The 21,055-nt window shown below is 34.0% G+C and overlaps 1 protein-coding gene across 12 annotated transcripts in view; it reads right to left on the bottom strand.

The window, feature by feature from the left end:
- LOC143258444 (uncharacterized) overlaps window positions 1–21,055 on the bottom strand; it is a 107,916-nt gene that overhangs the window by 8,944 nt on the left and 77,917 nt on the right. For 2 of the 12 annotated variants that reach the window (XM_076517390.1, XM_076517392.1), the window contains exon 2: window positions 2,854–3,354. The exons of 2 other annotated variants lie outside the window; for them this stretch is intronic. The gene's annotated coding sequence lies outside the window, so the exon portion shown is untranslated. 8 more of the 12 variants (XM_076517389.1, XM_076517388.1, XM_076517391.1 and 5 more) reach the window with 8 other exon arrangements.

Genomic DNA, 21,055 nt, shown 5'->3' with positions numbered 1-21,055 from the left:
TTCTAACTATATCAACACAACTGTTCAATAGTCGAATATTTAGTGGGTTTTTCCTCTGCTACATAATATTTGCATAAAAAATAAACAATGCAAGTTCACAGAAATTAAATAATTCAAAGAACCAATGAACAGCCGTACGTGACTCACAAGGCGCCACCTGTTGACGCTTAGTGCAGACAGACCTCGAGTAGCTTTACGTGAATTCCAACGAACAAACAATTGCAGTATCGGTGAAATTCGCAGTTTGTTTGTTTTTTAATTTCGCGCAAAACTACACGAAGACTATCTACGCTAGCCATCTCTAATTTAACAGTGTAAGACTGGAGAGAATGCGGGTAGTCATCACCACCCACCGCCAACTCTTGGGCTACTCTTTTACCAACGAATATAGGGATTAACCACAAAAATTATAACGCCTTAACGGGGGGACATGTTTGGTGCGACGGGAATTCGAACCCGCGACCCTCAGATTACAACTCGAGTACCTTAACCACCTGGCTATACCGGGCTTTTACAAGATGGCAGTAAATATGTTTGAACTGACTTAATACTTTTTTTATTTGCAGTTGTATAGAGAGTGTCGGGAAATACATATCTTTTTACGTGTGTCATAAAGACCCATCCTGTATAATTAATAATTGTTCACTACTGATACACAAATCCAGTTGTGTTAATTTAACTATTCAAAAAGGGTATTTATTTTGCGAGTCTAAATTTCCAATATACATCCGAGACAAACGAAATTCAAAATAAAAATATTTTTAACGTACGAAGTCATCAGTGCGATCGAATTCGTTTCGTTTAACACTCGCACTTTATGTTAGTTGTGTTTCGTTTTACTATGTGGATAATCGATTTTCACAAAGGAAAGAATGACGTCGTTAATATTTAATTGAATTTTTTTCAGTATTATCAATAGAGCAACAAATTTAATGTGTGAACGACACGTATACATTTGAAACGTGATGATACTGGTAAAAGTTACAATACTAGTTGAAATGATATACTGCGGATTCTTGCACTGAACAATACAGTGAAAACTATTGTTCCGTCGGAGTTTTTGTACCAAGATACGATATATGGTGCTTCACCTTATCGTGTCATTTAATTTCTAAATTTTCGTGTCATAAAACTCAGTACCGATTTCACTACTATTATTTTGCACTTTATATGTAACGTTACTGGTAAAGATAAGATTGTTTGTTTTTTTGTTTTTTAATTTCGCGCAAAGCTACTCGAGCTACAAGTTACAGCTTTTCTTAACTGAAAGGGAGACAGTAGGGCTTAATCTAAAATTATATTTGACGATACAAGGTATTAGCTTGGGGCAGGACGCCAGCTAGCGTTAGTCCTCGGTACATTATTTACGTTTGCGGATGTCAATAAGAGGGTAACTGAAACCTTGGGCACACAAGAAACATGTATAAAAAAGAAATACGAATACAGCCAGTTGTAGGTACAGCAAAGCCAGTATTGGACCAGCTATAATTCTCACTTCCGACAACCCATTTAATCAACGACAAACAATGGGAGAATGAAACAGAGAAATTACATCTATAAAATGAAAAGGTTAAAATCATTAGACTAAAATACCTATGACAATACACATACACACTGAATAAGCACAAATACGCTTAGAATACTCCTTAGTCACTTGCGTGTGTAATATTTGTGAGTAATAAAAAGATCCATGAAGAAGTACAGCCTCATTCTTCAGTGTCTGTCTATTTATCTTGGTTGAGTAAGACTGTAATCGTTGGAACTCTTCCATTGTACGTGGCACTTAATATTATAAGAAATTTTAGTTATATTTGACCTGTTACGATGAATGTGTGTATACTGAAAGCTTGGAAGTCACTTGTTGTAAGTTCTATTACACAAATAATCTTTTTAAATACAGTATGATTTCATTCATGCCTTGTCACAGCAACGCCTCCTATTTTGTTTCATACATCAGAACTGGTAAAAAAAATTATAATTATGATTCTTTACCTGAAATAATTATCAAAATCAGGAATTATTATTGCATTCAAAATAACAGAAGCAGCGACTCAGATTGAAGGATGTCTCTCCTATTTTTCTGAAACAGAGCTTGACACGTATCTTGGATCGTTTGTGAGTATCGTAATAAAAATTACGAGAAAATACAAAATAGAAAAACATCATATTAAGGAAATATATTCATCATCAATACCACGCCTGTAGCCTTGACTTTAATTATCGAATTTTTAACATGAAATATTCACCAAAATGGTACATCACAAACCACATACTGGAAGAAACTATCAGTATGAGTTTTTGCATGTAGATATGGTAATAATTTTGCAATAAAAATGTTTTTTTGAGAAAAAAATAGATATTCATTAATTCAATGTAATCTTTTCTTTATCCGTGTGTGTTTATATTTACAAAATTTACAGGCGTTTCTAGGCTCTATCTGTCGAACCACAGAAAGCACACCTATACAAAACTGTGGTTGTGACTTAGTAAAATACCTGGAACTCACGACAGGATATTACGAATATCACACGTTTGAATATTTTAAACATTTAACAACGTAGGCTTTACCTCTTAGTTTTATCCTAGATCTGAAGTTTAAAACGCTATACATTTTATTTTATCTTATTTATGTTGACGAGTCTGCAATGTTTTTAAATATTTAACACGACTTTCACATTAATTATTTACGGTTCAAGTTACAGATTAGGTATTTACACAGAATTTACTTTAGAATACAGCATCATTCCATCCTTAGTATATTAATGTTGAGTAATAACTCTGACGTAAATCACACTAATAATTTATTCCACGAAACTGCAGTGGCGCCTACTTAAGAAATATCAAACTATTTACGGGAAAGTCCTGCAAAACAATACATTAACACGACAAGAGCAGATTCAGGATTTTCTGGTGCTGACAAATCATCCGAACGAGAGAGACTTGCAACTTTTCAAAAACTGAATACTTTTTTGAAATCTGAAATATTTCTAGGAGTCCTCTTTCTGAGACCTTACACTGACTTTTGCCAGACACTACAATTTACAAGTTAGAAGCAATAAATCCAGTGGATCACTACTTTATGTTGCCATTAGGAAGAATATCCTTTTAGTGGTCCACTACTTTCTGTTGCCATTAGGAAGAATATCCTTTTAGTGGTCCACTACTTTCTGCTGCCATTAGGAAGAATATCCTTTTAGTGGTCCATTACTTTCTGCTGCCATTAGGAAGAATATCCTTTTAGTGGTTCACTACTTTCTGCTGCCATTAGGAAGAATATCCTTTTAGTGGTCCACTACTTTCTGCTGCCATTAGAAAGGATATCCTTTTCTTCATTTGACCACTACTGAGCTAGATCTAAAGAAAGATGGAAAATTTTAGACACACCAACGAAAGTACTTCCTTCAGAAATCTCTGATGAACGATCATAATATTTTAGAAGAAAAAATTCTTTAGACTATCTTCATTCTTATGAATGCTATAGACGGTTCAGATTCCCTCTCCATATAGGAAAACAAGCATAAGTTATAATAGAGAACGAATGAATAATATCACTTGCATCTCTACTTTTCTCTTTATTTCTATGGTGTTTTTTTTTCTTTTATTCATTTATTCTGTCTGTGTGTGTGTGTATTGAAGAAAAGTGGAATCATGGCCCTACTGTAAGAAGCAAGGAAACAGTTTCATTCGATTACCCAGTTTGATGTTCGAATATTTCTCTGCTGTTCAAAACAAACTTGACGAATAAATATTTTTAAACAAGGTAGGCAAGATTACCATTGTAATTTTTATCTCATACAAGAGTATAAAAGCTTTAAGTATTCTCAATTGAAATGAAACTTGGAATTGATAGCATGAAGTTGATAAATATTTTGTTAAAGGGAAAAAATGACGCAACCGCTATAATTACAATATGGAAGACCTTAGAATTTATTTCAGCAAAAAGTATGGAATTATATCTTATTTGGAGAAGCATGAATACTGAACATCACAGTAACATCTAAATACAGCCAAGCCAACTTCATAAATCTACACATAAGAATATATGAACTCTTAAATTAAATAAAGTATAATTATCAAACTGATCTTCTTTAGACATAATGCACAATCACATAATTACTATATGAGGTATTATGAAGTAAACTAGCCTATTAAGCTCGAAAACTGGTTGGAGTTGCACTTGAAATAAACTAGCACTTTATTTCTATATAAACGTCTAAATTGGTCTGCTGTTGTACACTATATTATAGAAGTTTGAACCTCTACTTTTCTTCATATGTAAATTCTTGCACACGCCTCGTTTATATATTCATAAGAATTTTCATCTGATTTTGTGCCACTAATTATAATGTGACATTGTTATGCTTTCAACTACATACCTAACTTTGGTATACTAAACCTTTAATATCACTTTGTTTATGACACATGGGATAAACAGCTAAAGTTCAGGGATATTCAACTCTAATTTTGATATACTGTCCAGAGTAAAATAAGCATCACTAGCATATGCCGCTTATATATGGTTATTTGCAACCGAATAACAGGATTGACTATGACTCTTATATACCACCTCGACAAGTTAAAGTACAGAATGTATTCATCCCTCAGCCCGAATCCTGGACCACTTTTCAATCCGTAATCCAATTCTACCAATGACATTTAAGGTCTGGTGGTTAGGAAGCTCGACTGGCAATCGGAGGGTTGAGGGTTCAAATCCCTGTCATCAACATATTAGCCCTTTCAGCCGTCTGGGCGTTATAATGTGATAGTCAATCCCACTATTCCTTAATAAAGGAGTAGCTCAAGAATTGGCAGTGGGTAATGCTGACTAGCTGCCTTCTCTCCAGTCTACCACAAGAAAACTAGCGCAAACGGCCGTCGTGTAGCTTTGTGCAAAATTCATACTAAACCAATGACACTAGTAACAGTAATGCCATATCTTTAGATTATTTCATTTGGATTATCTGGTACAATATAGTGCCAAGTTCAGTCCATGTAACAATAACAAATCGATTTATAGCTTCGATAACGTTTAACACATGCTAAGTTCGCCTTGGTGTAAGTTTCAAGCCTAACTTCACAAGCGTTTCACATAACCTCAGAAACACGCGTAGGCCTAATAAATTAATAAAGATTAGCAGAAATTTCCTCGATTGATAACAAGCTTGACTAGCTAACATATTAGATTCATCTTTTTCTAGTTAATAATCACTCAATTTGCAACACACTAACTTCTCATTCACTGATTCTTGTATTTATAAACAATGCACCAATTCACGTCGGAATATTCGTCGGATTTTCTCAATTATTACATTATAGTCACGATTAGCAGCTTCCTCTAGTAAACATGTATATTAAATCGTTAAAAATTTAGCTTACAACACTGTTCTATATATATACAAAAAATTGTCTACTATAAAACAATAAGGCATGTATTTTTATAGCAAAGCCACATCGGGCTATCTGCTGTGACTACCGAGCTGAATCGAACCTCTGGTTTTAGCGTTGTATGTTCGAAGACTTACCGCTGTTCCAGCGGGGGACAAAACATTAAGGAAAAATGTGGTATAATGTTTTACATCTGATGCACATTAATTGCACATTGTTTAGTAGTTTATTGTTCAAGTGATAAGTGTGGTGTTATAACTGATAGTACTGGGTTTATCGCAAGCACCAAATATCTTAAGAACAATAAAATACTTTGATAAATAATCATCAAGATTACGTAAGTAACGATCTGTGACCTCTCGAAATAAAATCCGCTATACAAATATTCAGAAAACTAGGAACGAAATGGCAAACTTTGCACGTAAAGAAGAAACTAGTTAGTTGTGTTTTAGTATCGCAAGAGTTAACGACACTTTAGTTTAAGTAGAAACGACAGACTTTAGAAATATTGTGTTCATTTTTAATCGATATTTGTTAACTATTCTTTTCAACCGTATGTTACAAGTTGTCCTCCAGGCGTATTGCTGGATTTTCTTAAAAGCTAAAATGTTTTATCTAATTAGAATGTTAAACCAATTCTAGAAATAAATTATTATTTAGACTACGATAAGACGACCGAAAATTTGAGTATTTTGACAAACCAAGAGACTCTGATGCGCAATTAAAGTAAAGCTTTCGAATAGTTACAGAGTTACCATATTAACGTTCATATACTTTTCAGGTTACTAATAGAACTTCAGAAGTTTACCTTGGCCAAGTTACGCGGATAAATTGAGACTCAAAGCAGAATTATCTGAAATCCTGATTTTTGTTTATAAACATATTAGCTGTTTAAATCCTGGAAGAAGAGGACTTTATCAAAGCCAGCTTTCATACTCTGAATAACTTTTTCTTTAGAACCTGGTGGCTAACAATGAATAGAAAAAAAGTTTCTTTTTTACGAATAAAGGCCATTGTTTATTCACAGTAAAAGCAAACAGCTGGCTGACAGTTCTGAAAAGGTTACTATAGGTGTTAATATTCTTGTTTCCAAAAGTGTCGCCAGCCTGAAAGTTACCTATGAGCATAACTGGTCACATAACATATACACGTTGCAAGAAAAATAGCGTGTTTTCAAAAACATGATATGGACTGTTGGTTAGAATATTTAACTCGCAATTTGCCAATTGAGGGTTTGAACCCATCATCGAACACACTCGTCCTTTTAGCGTTGAGAGCGTTAGCATTTAAAGTCAATCCTATTTTCGTTGGTAGAGAGAATCTCAAGAGTGGGTGGTGTTGAGTTGCTATCTGTCTTCTCTCTAGACTATTACTTCTAAATTAAGGACAGCTAACGTAGATAGCTCTTGAGTAGGTGCTTGCCAAATTCTAATTAACAAACATGTGTTCTAGAAACGATATGTATTGTGAACACGAACTAGTACACGCTATCATGAATAAATGAAACTAGTGAAAATTACACTAGTTAATATTATACCGTGAATTGTACATGGCACGTAAAGGGTGTGTTGATTAAAACTACAGACAAAATGTATCGTACTGCGAATAATGCAAGGACATAACAAGGGTCAATATTTAGCAATCACTAACAATGTAAACAAAATGATAATTCCTAAAAAGGAAGGAGAGGTGAACACTGAACCTGGTCCTCTCTGGTACAAATCATGAACCGAATCCTGATAAAAAACTAAGTGTAAAGTAAACGAACGGATCGGGATATTACCAAGATTGTCTCTAAAGACAAATGTTTAAAAGATGTTTTTTTAGCGACAGAATGATCTTGTTATATTGAAGTTTGCAAGAGCAAAAAAATGTAAGTTAATTTTTTACCAATATAGAAAATGTAATAAAAGTAATCCTATAAAACATTTCTATGAAAAACGAACATGTTAATAAGTCTTCATCAACACATAAATTCTGCATAAGTGAAAAATGCTTTCTATTCCTTATCTGTCTTGGTTACCCTTTGACTACTCGAGCAGGGCAAAACTGACTCGGCAAATGATATATACTATATAATTTAGTGTTTTACATCCTTCTTCGCCAGGATTTCCCCTTACAATTGGCAAGTGAAACCCACATCAAATAGGAAAATATAACATTATTCTGGCTTTTATTGTTAAATTTACCAGTTTCTGAAAGAAAGTGAGACTCCACTAGTTAGTGAAGTATAATATAGTATTAAAAATAAGGTAATAATAATAATATAACACCTTGATATACAAAATATCACTTACAAATATTTATTCCCCCATCTAAAAATAAATAAAAAAGTAGTAAGCTATCATTCGATTCACTTCATGTCGCTGAGCTATACTGGTTTCGGGTGACTGCACCCCTCATCAGTAGTCCTGGATAAAGATAAATCGAAAAACAAAACCTCACTTCTTAAAGTGATGAACTGTATAGTAAATTTATGGTGTTCTTACCTTTTTTTTAACTCACCATATTGAACCTGTGTTTATATGATATAGGATTTGAAATATATGTGTAATTCAACAATAAAAGATTGGACTTTGTATTTGTTTTAATATATTAAGCAATTAGCGTGTTTAATAAGATGAAGAAATAAATTAATAGCGTCACTGCTAAATAATATAGCATATATTATATTATATCAATATATCATTTAAATACAGGTTTACCAATGGTGACTAACACAGAACTATAAAAACCAAACGCATAGCATCATATCTTACTTTAATGGCAATTTTATAGCACAAAACTTTCACCCAACTAGCAATACTGGCTTAACACAAAGAACTTGCTTATTTATTTCAATGAAATAATTTCAAACTGACATAATTTACCTTAGACTCCATTAGAAATATCTTCTCCATTTATTTAACTTATTCAACGCTACGATGGTACACATACCAAGTCTACCCTCACGACAGTTGGCAAGCTATCAGTATACAGTCATGTGAAAATGTTATGACACCCTATGAAAGCCTATGTATTTTTGTAACATTTTTGGATATGTAGATATTTAATTCAACTTTAACAATACTGAGAGATAGGAACATAACTAAACAATTAAAACTGAAGAAAAGACTTTTCAAGGTCTTCTGTAAATGTAATTCTACAAAAGTGCATATTCTAACTGAGGAAAAAGTTAGAACACCTTACCCCCTAATAGCTAGTGTTACCCCCTTTGGCTGAAATAACTGCAGTGAGACGCTTCTTGTAGCCATCTACCAGTCTCTGACATCGGTCTAAAAAAAGGTTTGCCCCACTCCTCAATGCAGAATTCTTTCATCTGTGAGATGTTTGAGAGGTTCCTTGCATGTGCAGCCAGTTTCAAGTCACCCCACAGCATCTCAATGGGATTAAGATCTGGGCTTTGATTCGGCCATTCCAGGACTCTCCATTTCTTAGTTTTCAGCGAGTCCTTGGTGGATTTACTGGTATGTTTTAGATCATTGTCCTGTTGCAGGGTCCAGTTCCGCTTCAGCTTTAATTTTCGTACAGATGGTCTCACATTATCCTCAAGCACCCTCCGATACACAGTAGAATTCATAATGGATTCTATGATTGTGAGCTGTCCAGGTCCTGCTGCAGCAAAGCAGCCCCAAACCATGATACTTCCACCTTCATGCTTCACAGTTGGTATGGGGTTCTTTTCCTGGAATGCTGTATTTGGTTTACGCCAAACATGTCCTCTGTTCTGGTGTCCAAATAATTCAATTTTGGACTCATCTGTCCAAAGAACATTATTCCAGAAGTCCTTGTCTTTGTCTATATTCTCTCTGGCAAACTTCAGTCCGGCCTTGATGTTTCTTTTAGAGAGCAAAGGTTTCCTCCTTGCACACCTCCCATGCAAGTTAAACTTGTGCAGTCTCTTTCTGATTGTAGAGGCATGCACTTTCACACCAACAGTAACCAGAGCCTGCTGTAAGTCCCGTGATGACATGTTAGGGTGTTTGAAGACCTCTTGTAGCATCTTGCGGTCTGCTCTCAAGGTGAACTTGCTTGGATGACTAGACCTGGGCATATTGGCAGTTGTTTTGAAAGCCCTCCACAAGTTGACTATTTTCCGGACAGTGGAATGGCTGATTTCAAAATCTTTTGGGATATTTTTAAATCCCTTACCAGACTCATAAGCTGCTACAATTTTCTTTCGGAAGGCCTCAGACAGCTCTTTTGCTCTCACCATGGTGCTCACTCTCACTTCAACAGTCAAGAGCACATCAAACTAAATGTCTGAGGTTTAAATAGGGTAAGCCTCATTCAAAATGCTGAGTAACGATCTTCTAATCATGTGCACCTGGTGTGCTACACCTGTGTGTGAGTTAAGCCATTTTAAGTGGGAATAAATGTGGGGGTGTCCTAACTTTTTTCTCAGTTAGAATATGCATTTTTGTAGAATTACATTTACAGAAGATCTTGAAAAGTCTTTTCTTCAGGTTTAATTGTTTAGTTATATTTCTATAATCTTTCAGTATTGTTAAAATTAATATTAAATATCTATATATCCAAAAATGTTACAAAAATACACAAGCTTTCATAGGGTGTTCTAACTTTTTTCACATGACTGTACATTATAAACCTTCTTTACTAAAGGTACCCCGGTGGGACAGCAGTAAGTCTTCGAAGTTACAACACTAAAATCATGTGTTCGATTCCCCACGGTGGACACAGCAGATAGCCCGATGTAGCTTTGCTGTAACAAAATACACATCCTCTTTACTAAAGATTCGTCTGTGAATATACGAAATCAAAATGCGGCTCAGAATTTCCTAATATGATTAAAAGGCCTTTTTTTCATGTTCAATTTAAAAATACGTTTCTCAAATTTCATTTTCATATTCCTAAGACCTACTAAATTAATATCAAACCTCTCTTTTTTTCATAAAATTTTCTCTACCTTAATACCAAACGGACTCAGCTAATTGGTATTAAGTTTATATTATTCTGTTGATTTTGGGTATGTCTCAGTTCGTCTTATATATATGTATATATCTTTACTAGCACTCTAATAGCATTGTTTTTAATCGAATAGTAAAAGACAAATATTCATGATGATGAGAAACCCACCTAAAGTAAAAATCTATTCTCCAGATGGCTGGTATGGGTATTAACACTTTAATTAGAATAAAATACAGAACAGAGTTTCAACCTTCTTCAAGAAAGTCGAAACGTTGTTCTGTACTTTATTTTAACTAAAGTATTAATACCCATACCAGCCGTCTTGAGAATAAATAGAAATACTCAATTCCAATTATTCCAAACATTTTTATGAACACAACTTTTCTTTTTCCGAGCATTTTAACGTCTTCAAGTTCATTTACAATTTAAAAGTGCTTCGACAGTAATTTTCCAATACAATTTGTTATTTATTAAGTTATTATTATCCTGAATCTTCACAGAGGTAGTAATATGTTATCGTGTACCTCAGAATACTGACTTTAAAACAAATAAAGTACTAGTTTGGGATCTTAAGACAATACTGGTTTGAAAATCATAATACACACCTAATGGAACAATTAAAAGCAGTTAACAAATAATTCTGTTTGAACGTCTATGGGTGTTTCATATGGTTTGGCTCTTATTGAGAATCTCAAAGCAATAACGGTCTAGAACAAAACAAGCTACGTATTATAAAAATCGAGGATTGTGACCTGAATTTTGTAACACACCTAATATGCCATGAACAGTTCATGCCGAGCGCGATAAGGCATGCGCTCGTAATCTGAGGGTCGCGGGTTCGCATCCGAGTCGCGCTAAACATGCTCGCCCTCCCAGCCGTGGGGGCGTTATAATGTGACGGTCAATCCCACTATTCGTTGGTAAAAGAGTAGCCCAAGAGTTGGCGGTGGGTGGTGATGACTAGCTGCCTTCCCTCTAGTCTTACACTACTAAATTAGGGACGTCTAGCACAGATAGCCCTCGAGTAGCTTTGTGCGAAATTCAAAAACAAACAAACAAGAATACAATTATTTCATTATGTACTTCTGAAATAAAGCAAAAAATGATTTAATATATCATTCCACGGGTTTACAATACCATACACAATCTGCCGAACAAGCCAGTTTGTAATAGTAAAAAAGACTTATTAAATGTTTATTTCTTAAACATTCACTTCAAGTTTATTATATCTCGGGGCGTAGTGAGAGGTGAAGGAACCAAATGAACACTCAAATATTCTAGAAAAGTCTTAAAGGTCTACTGTTATTCTGCTTTAATTTTTACTATACACACTATTTCTGTGTAAGTAACTTAAGTTTTTTGCGGATAAGAAAAAGTTCAGTTTCTTCTCAGAAAAAGATCCTTCGAGCCCCAACTCTGTAGATCTGGCTACGCCCCTCTACATACAGATACACCTACATGAATGTGTATATTGACATCAATTTAGTTATTTTTATTAATTAGTATCATATATTTGCTGCAAAATATATTTTGTAACTAGCTTTCTTCAATCCGTTGTAAAACGACGGTTGGGATTCTGTAAACAATAAATAAAATGGAACCCTGCTTTTCCTTCAACCATACTTCCCTCTATACAATTAAGATAGTTGTTGACCCTCTAAGCTGATGTGACCTGATGTATATATAGTTTTGTTGCTAAGCGACAAAGACGAACGGAGCGTTACCGAAAGACAACTGGCTTTTATATGGGTTAGATAGTGTTAGTTTCCATGGAATGACCAACCTGCATTACCATATCAAACAAACATAACAGCTAATGTTTCATAGCAAGCATAGTTGTAACACAACCCATGTCTCTAACTGTTTATTTATATAACAGATAAACTCTGTTAGTCTCAATGGGATGCCCAACCAGCATTACCACATCAAACATAAGAACTAATGTTTCGTAGCAAGCACAGTTTTAACACAATCCATGTCCAGTTTTTTTTAATAATAATTCCGCGTGCCATGCATTAACCATTTACTAATACGCTGTTTGTACTCTTATATTCAAATATTCGAGCTACCAAAGTCACAAGAAATCAAATGCATCAATCAAAACAAAAATAAAATTAACTTGATCTTTGTGAAAAACACGAATAAATACGTAATCGTTTGAGTGTCTTAAAAAGAAAAGACCACGAAACAGCAATAGAATGACAAGAAAAATAACAATATTTTACAGGATTGTGATGTCACTAGCAATATTCTGCCTTTTCGAAGACTAGGAGAAAAAAGAAACGTTTCTGCACGAAATCCATGTTAATACCAAAATAGTTCAGATATGTCACAGATAAAACAAATTGTAAATGAGGATTTTGGAAGTAATAGTAATAACATAGTAACGTTTAACATTGTATATACACACTACTCTGCAGGAAATTCCTACTCTACCGCCATTAACGTTGAGGTATTTTTAGATATGACAACTACATAGGTCAAAGGCATTTCTTGTACCGCCTTGCGTGAAGATCAACACCATCTACTAATAGTTTAGTGATGAAGCTGTTATCATGTAGCATAAAAAACGACACCTAAAATAGCGCCTAACTCTTCAAGGATACAACTATGATTATATGTGACAATTTTAGCCTATGCGTTACTTTTGTAATTTTATTATTTTCAGCATCTTATGAGTAATTATGTAACTTCAAGAATTGAGGCTTTGCTCACGTGATCCCACTGTAAGTTCTATGACGTGTTAGTAACGCATGTGAAGTAAGCTAGGAACACCATGAAAATGGCAGAACAAAATGACGAATCCTTCAAGTAATTTCCTTACCGAACTTAACTAACCGAGACAAATATTAACACGTAAAACATCTTGACACATCTTAAAGTGAGACGCAACAAGTTACAACAGAACTTAACAGTCTCTAAAATATAATAGTTAAAATGAAATTGTCATTTGTTGGTAGGTTCTCATAGAAGAGTTTCGTGTGGATGTCAGATTTCAGATATAGCCCTTCGTTCATATAACTAGATCTACTACCCTATTATTCCAATACTCACCACAGCTTCCAAACAAGCAAGAACAAAGAAACCTGTTTTGAGCATGAGAAAGAAGGAGTAGCTTAAGGCATCAAAATTTCAAATCGTTTTTCATGAATAACTTGCGTAATTAACTATTAAAAATTTCAAGGACTTTAATCTGTAGAACTAATCGTTCGTGAACGTTAATGTGATTTAAAATGTAGGAATGAACACAAAGGGAAAATTATTGAGATAAAAATCGAAAAAACTGAAGAAAAAATAAGTTTACAGCTTCTAGTGTCGAGTATCATTTATGCATTTCTTTTTCTTTCTTTTTAATGTGCATTAATATTAAAGTATAGATTGTTCTGAGAGAAAATTGGTATGGTTATTTTTGACAAATGAAACTAAATTTTGACAGTTATTTTTTTAATGCATTTTGTTCGTCGTTAATAAGCTATACGTTTGAGCTGAAGTACATTTTCTTGATAACATACTGAACATACACAACTTGCAAAAATATACCACTGTCAATTAAATACTCGGAGTACGTACTTACATGGGAAATCCACACATCTTCCCGATACTTTTCATCTTCGGTTCTAAAACTAAAAAAAGGACGATGGCTTTGACAATTTGTATCTAAACTCTTTCGTCTGATGCTAAATACATACACTGTAGGACTAAAGCTGGTTGAATTTGGCCTCTTATTTTATACAATATATCAATAAACTTGACAATGTGATAGATGAGTTCTTTGTAGAATTACCTGCAGCTGTACACGTACCTCCATAATACTAATACACACATGTACACACTTGTGTTAGCAGTTTTGCTTTGTTACGTCACGATTGCGCGCTCACCGTAAAATCCTGACTGGGTATTAAATAAAAGCAGAACAACTTTCTTATGGCCCTGTAAGTGATTGTTGAAAGTGGCACAGAACCGGTTTTGGTGAAATAAGAACAAAATCTAGTTGTTGGAGAAAGTGAAAGACTTGACCTGTTTCGATGTAATCACACATAACTAGGCCTAACGTCCCGGCGAGAAACACTCTCACTACCCCACTTTCTTATGACCCACTAGAAATCTAAACTTCTTTCTATATTGCTGATAGCAACCACCGACTACGACTAGGCTAGGCCCCTTGCTTGTCGTGGGAAATGAGAGATACGCTACGACCACGTGACTTTTTCTCTCTAGCTGCCACGCGGCGCTGTGTTTTCTTTTTTAGGGCATCCAAAAGAGGTCCGTAACTTTTTACCACTTTTCTCTCTCTTTTCCAGAGTTGTTTTGACTATTTTAAACCGTTGATATATTTTTAAAAATTAACACGAGGTAACTGTATGTGTTTGTTAGTTATAAAAGTAAAAGAAATAAGATTATGAAAACACACCACGACATTGTGATCGAAATGAAATGTTATGCTTAAAGACTGTACGAAAACAAAAAAACTAAAATAACACAAAGTGACTTATCTGACCTAAATATAAAAACATTTGATTTCACGTACATATAGCAACCTAAACGCTATTTTATTTTTCTGAACAGCTTCTGTGGTAACTTGAGGACTAAATACCAGTACATTAGTCGTGTAAGTGAAGTAAGTATCAATTTACAGATAAGATAAACCGTAAAATTACCAATCTGTAATCATGTAAATTAGCATCCTTATAAGGATCGAAACGTAAAATAATTTGACTAAATTATTTTGTCTAACATTATGCATTTTACTGACTAAAGTAGTGTCAAAGTTCATATCACGAGCAAACCAAAGAAGTACCAAGTTTTTTTAATTTAATGGTTTTTTTCAGTTTATCTAAATAAACATATATGCTAAAACACATCACTTCCCAATTAATTTGTCTATCTATCTAATCATGTTTCTCTTCTCACTTAGTATTTACACAGTACATCACACGAGGGTTATCTACGCTAGGCATCCCTAATTTAGTTGTGAAAGACTATAAGGAAGGCAGCTAGTTATCACCACTTACTGCCAATTCATTGGCTACACTTTTATCAAGTGGGATTGACAGTTACAGTATAACGCCCCAACATCTGAAAAGACAAAGGTGTTTGGTGGGATGACGATTCGAACCCCTAGACTGCGAATCAAGTTCTCTACCCCACCTGGCCATGTCATACTACAAGATAAGAAAATAGTTTTAGATGTGTACAAGTAGTATATACTGTTTTTCAGTTTATACAGTTTGTAATCTACTAAGTTTATAGTTATGTTAGTTTACAATGACCGCAAACAACACACAGATTAGCTATGATCAATCGCAGCACTAAAAGTAAGATGGCATGTCGCCCGAATCTGGGTTGACTAACCATCAGGCCATGCCTAATTTGAATTTAAAGCAACCAACCACACAATAAATAACCTTAGTATTCTGAAAACTGTTTAATATCGAAGTCCAGCTCAATGAAAGATCCAGCTCAATCTGCATTTTGATCAACGTGTGTTATCGGGTTATCCTAGTTTCGTTGAATTCCACTTTTCATTAGTAACACTGAACACAAGTTAACCAAAAAGAGATAAGCTGGATTTATATCACGGTATCAAACATACTGTTAGTGTTAACGTGCTTTGTAGTCATTATGAGAAAAAACTTTACAATGGACAGGTGAAGTGAAGAAAAAGTGTCACTGGCCTCTATTCAGTTTTTTACATTAAATAGGCCTACATGCCAAATATATCTCAGTAATATATATGTTTTGTTTACAAATTTTGAAACGTATGTTTCAATAAACTGGCTTGGTAAAAAGAACATTGAAATATTATGCCACAAGTTGATTTTTTCTATTAATAGCTAAATGACTAGATAAAAAAACCTTAGAAAAGACAGTTTTAATTATTCCTGCTTTAAGTCGGTTGATAAGTATATTTGACAACGATTTACGATAGCTGCCTTATGTCATTTTATGGAGTTACATTTGTTCTGCTCATGGGAGGAAATGTTTTAGTACTGCACCACTAATGCCCTTATATTGAGGACCAGATGATAAGTCAAAGTTATATTGAATAAGAATGACCAATCAAGCAGGTAGTCGCTATGGGTAAATTTTACATTTTGTTAGCAAACGTTAGTTAGGTTTAAACTTTCGTAAACAAAATCTTAATCGAGTTAATTGACGTGAAGACATCTTGAGAAAAAAATCTGTAAATAAATGCAACCGTCTTGCGTCTAGAAATCAAGTTTTTAGCTTAAATGAAGATTTAGTACAATTTTGTATAATGCATCATGTCTACTATATTTATTTTGTGGCTCAAACTCAGTTTCAGCCAAATTCGTCATGACTTTGCGATTTATCCTACCGAACCTCCTGTTATAAAGTGAACCCACCTGATACGTTTCATCATTTTACCTTGACATATACATAAAACCAAGACAGGTTTTGTAAATTGTTTTTTCCCAACTTACTGTCACGATTTTCGTTGTGTAGTTTTAGGTATTTACTTGAGCCCGATGTGTTTTTATATTGATGAGCATGCTTTTTCTTTTATAGCAAAACCACATCAGGCTACCTGCTGTATCTATCGAGGGAAATCGAACCCCTGATTTTAGCATTGTAAATCCGTAGACGTGCCGCTGTCGAAACGCGGAAGATTAATATACATAATAAAAGTGTTTAGAACATAGTGATTTTAAGGTTTCTTTGATACACAGAAACCTGAAGAGTTTAACATACTTCGTTAACAAAGGGCCCGGCATGGCCAGATGTGTTAAGGTGTTCGACTTGTAATCTGAGGGTCGCGGGTTCGAATCCCGTCGCACAAAACATGCTCGATCTTTCAGCTGTGGGGGCGTTATAATGTAACGGTTGATCCCACTATTTGTTGGTAAAAGAGCCCAAGAGTTATCGGTGTGTGGCGATGACTAGCTGCCTTCCCTCTAGTCTTACACTGCTAAATTAGGGACGGTTAGCGCAGATAGCCCTTGTGTAGCTTTGCACGAAATTCAAAAACAAACGAAATTGGTTAACAAAAGTAAATTACAAAAACATCGAAACAGATTAAAGATGCAACTTGTAACCAAATACTTTAAATATTATCCGTGAAAAATTATGTTTTTACTGAGAAATATTCTAAACAAGTGACTTTTTAAATGGAACTCTTTGAGTGCGTGAAAATTGTCATTTTTAATTCATCTTATTCTGTTCTTGGGTCTCCTGTGGGTAAGCTGTAAGATTATGGATTTGCAACGCTAAAATCTGGGACGTGATTTCCTGTGATGGACAAAGCACATATAACTCATTATGCAGCTTTGCGCTAAAACAAAGAAACAACCTTTCATCCTAATAGCTGTATTTCCGTTAGCCTGCTTTATCTTAAAGATTCATGGACGTTAGTAAATAAAAGACAGTTTAAGCGTAGCATTTTGTCATGGTTTCAATAAAGCAGTCAGAAAATAAAACTAGCCAAATTCAAGTATAAACAGAATTTAAAAAAACCAAAACATATTGATCTGAATAGATAGGTAAACAATTTATAGCATAAAGAAAGTGTTGTTGATGGTCTATTTGTCTTGGTCTCTACTTGAAGACAGAGCAATGTTCTCTACAAACGCAGTGGATGTGTTTTCTTATAGCAAAGCCACATCGGGCTATCTGCTGAGTCCACCGAGGGAAATCGAGCTCCTGACTTTAGCGATGTAAATTCGAGAAACGTAGTATGTTATACCACTATTCACACTCTTCTTTATGCCTGTAAATCGTTGATTGCCAACTTGACTGCTTTACTTCGAAGACATACAAATCTTTACAAATACATAATCAGGACCAGCAGAACTGCAAATGAAAAATGTTAAGTCATATCGTTCATACAAAAGAAAATAGTATCCTTTTAAAGTGAACATGTATGCGGCCAAAGCAATCAAAAGCATTCGGATTATTCCGTCTATCAGATGTATTCAAAGTAAGAAATGTAAAACTCGAAGTCAAGCTACAGATTCAATATAAGTTAGGATCTGGGCACTAGAGCCCACAACGTCCCAGATTCCACTGTCACGAACCGTTTATAAGCAGTTGTGGGTATGATAGTTGCCCCTAAAAACATACCAATTGAATAATATAAACAATCCTCAATTTCTAACAAAAATTATCACCTAACTACTTCCTTCATAGAACAATATTTATTACATATATTAAGCATGAACGTTTTCCTCAACAGCAATACGAATATGTAGACAATAACACTATTAGTATTTTGTTATGTACTGTGAGTACCATTGGTATTTTGTTGTGTATTGTGAATACTATTGACATCTTGTTATGTACTGTAAGTACCATTAGTACTTTATTCGGTACTGTAAGTGCTATTGGTATTTTGTTATGTACTGTGAAGTACTATTGCTTTTTATTTATGTACTGTAAGTTCCTCTGGTAATTTTTATGTACTGTAAGTAGTATTGGTATTTTGTTCTGTATTGTGAATACTGCTGGTATGTTGTTAGGTGCTGTGAATGCTATTGGTATTTTGTTATGTCTGTGAATACTATTAGTACTTTTTCTGTACTGTAAATATTATTGGTATTTTCTTATGTACTGTAAATACTACTGGTATCTTGTTATGTAAAGTAAATAACTTTGGTATCTTGTTTGTACTGTAAATTTGTTGGTATTTAGTTCTGTATTTTAAATACTTTTGAACTGCTTCAGAATGCTATCAAACAAATATTTCTCTTTTAGCTCTGAAACAACATTGGTGCAGTTTTAAACTTTACTACTCACACTTCTGATACACCTAAATAGTTTAGATGTAAAATGGATTGCTTAAGATATCCTTCAGTTACAAAATATCGAATACCAAGAATATTCGAAACAGTTTCTGTCACTGTAAATACAAGAAGAAAAAAGGAACCAATATCAACATAACCCTAAATGAGACACAACTATAAAATTATTTTAAAATACACAAAACTGTAAAATTATTAGTTTTTAAAAACACTAATACTGTACATTAACTGTGATTTCAAAATGTATACACCATGCTCATTTTACATTTTGACAATTTAATACAATATGCAAGACTTAGAGTTACATTATGTACATCATTCAGCTGTCTGTACTTCATTTGCAACCACAACAACGAATAAGAAACACAATCTTTAACAAAGATGACCTGAACTGTTAAACATTTGTTTTATTCTTGTATAAAGTAAAATGCAACGTACCTTGTCCTGAGTAAATAAATGTAAGATAGATTAAATTAAGTAAGGTATACTAATTAGATTGTTAAGATATTAAAGCAACTCTAAGATCTTAATTATCTAATGTTTAATTGGATAATGAAGATCTGCTTTCAACACAACTAAAATATTTCGACAAAGCATTGCATGGCTAGTTCTGAGCACTAGTTCTGGTTTCATAGTTTAAAGCCGTTATTGGGTGTCTAGCTTTACAAATCATGTTGTAACTTTCATAAAAAGCACAACTCCATAAAACAAACTTACAGGATCATGACTCACTGTCTCAAATGCATAAATACAATTCTAGAACATAGACACCGTTGTAGCAGATGTAATTACGTCTGGAATAATCAGAAAACAAAATTAGCTCACAGAAGTGATACAAAAACATGTGCTCAGTTCAAACGAAAACATTATTTCTATGAGACAAAAACAGTCATTCCTAAAACATTGAACTGAACTTGATAATTCTGAGACCCCTTTAGTGATAAAAACAAAACAAATATTTTACCTGTTATTTTAATTTCACGTAATGCGGGTATGAAGTGTCTTCTTTTTTTTTATTGTAGATAAATAAATAACATGTGGGTGATCGAACGAGAAACATTAGGGGAAGTCCATAAATTCCAGTATGTACCAGTGGAATTTTAAGTGCGTAATTCATATAACAAAAATTTCTAGCTTTAACTAACATTTCGCGTTTCAGTTCTGTTGTACATTAAACTGACACTTGCATTTTTTTTAGTGTTGTAGAGGTCATAGGCCATATGAAGCTTATGTAATTTCTTACTGGCTTTCTCATGAAATGTAGGTGAACTTACCAACGTATTAGGAACGTCCCCATTTTACCCATACAAATTATTCGATTTCATATATAAGGCGTGTCTATTTTTTACGTTTAAGAATAGGACCGATAATCCACTCTAATTAAAGGTCATTTCTAAAGAACACGAGTTTGCCAGTGCACAGTTGAAATTATGTAATGATTTAGAAATATATATGCTGATCGTTATATGATCATACCTGGCACATATAAATACTATTTAACTATGTGTTTAATTTGAATGAAATTTGGGTATTATGAAATTAATACTTAAACAATACGTAAATTTTAGATATCTAAAGACTCTGACATTACTATTCTTTAGTTTAAATGTTTAAAACTATTTACTTTGTTTTATATTTGTGTTTTCTCAAATAGTGTCGCAAGTTTCAGTTGTTCCCCGCTAGTACAGCGGTAAGTCTACGGATTTACAGTGCTAAAATCATGGGGTTCGATTCCACTCGGTAGACACAGCAGATAGCACAATGTGTGTAGATAAGAAAAAACGTCTCAACTACTAACATGACGATTTTTCGCAATGTTACGGAAACCAACGCTTCTCTATTTGAGCTGGAGGACAGACTATACAAGTTCAACGGTAGATAAAAATAATTTGAGTTTCGAAGGGTCTTTTTAAAGTTCATTGTGGAGACAGTTACAATTCTAAGAACTTTCGCAAAAATTAACAGCATGAAAATATACTACC

This window comes from Tachypleus tridentatus, chromosome 8 (assembly GCF_004210375.1).
Source record: "Tachypleus tridentatus isolate NWPU-2018 chromosome 8, ASM421037v1, whole genome shotgun sequence".
NCBI classification, from domain to species: domain Eukaryota; kingdom Metazoa; phylum Arthropoda; class Merostomata; order Xiphosura; family Limulidae; genus Tachypleus; species Tachypleus tridentatus.
The sequence above is the reverse complement of the archived record's forward strand: the minus strand, read 5'-3'. Positions and strand labels throughout refer to the sequence as shown.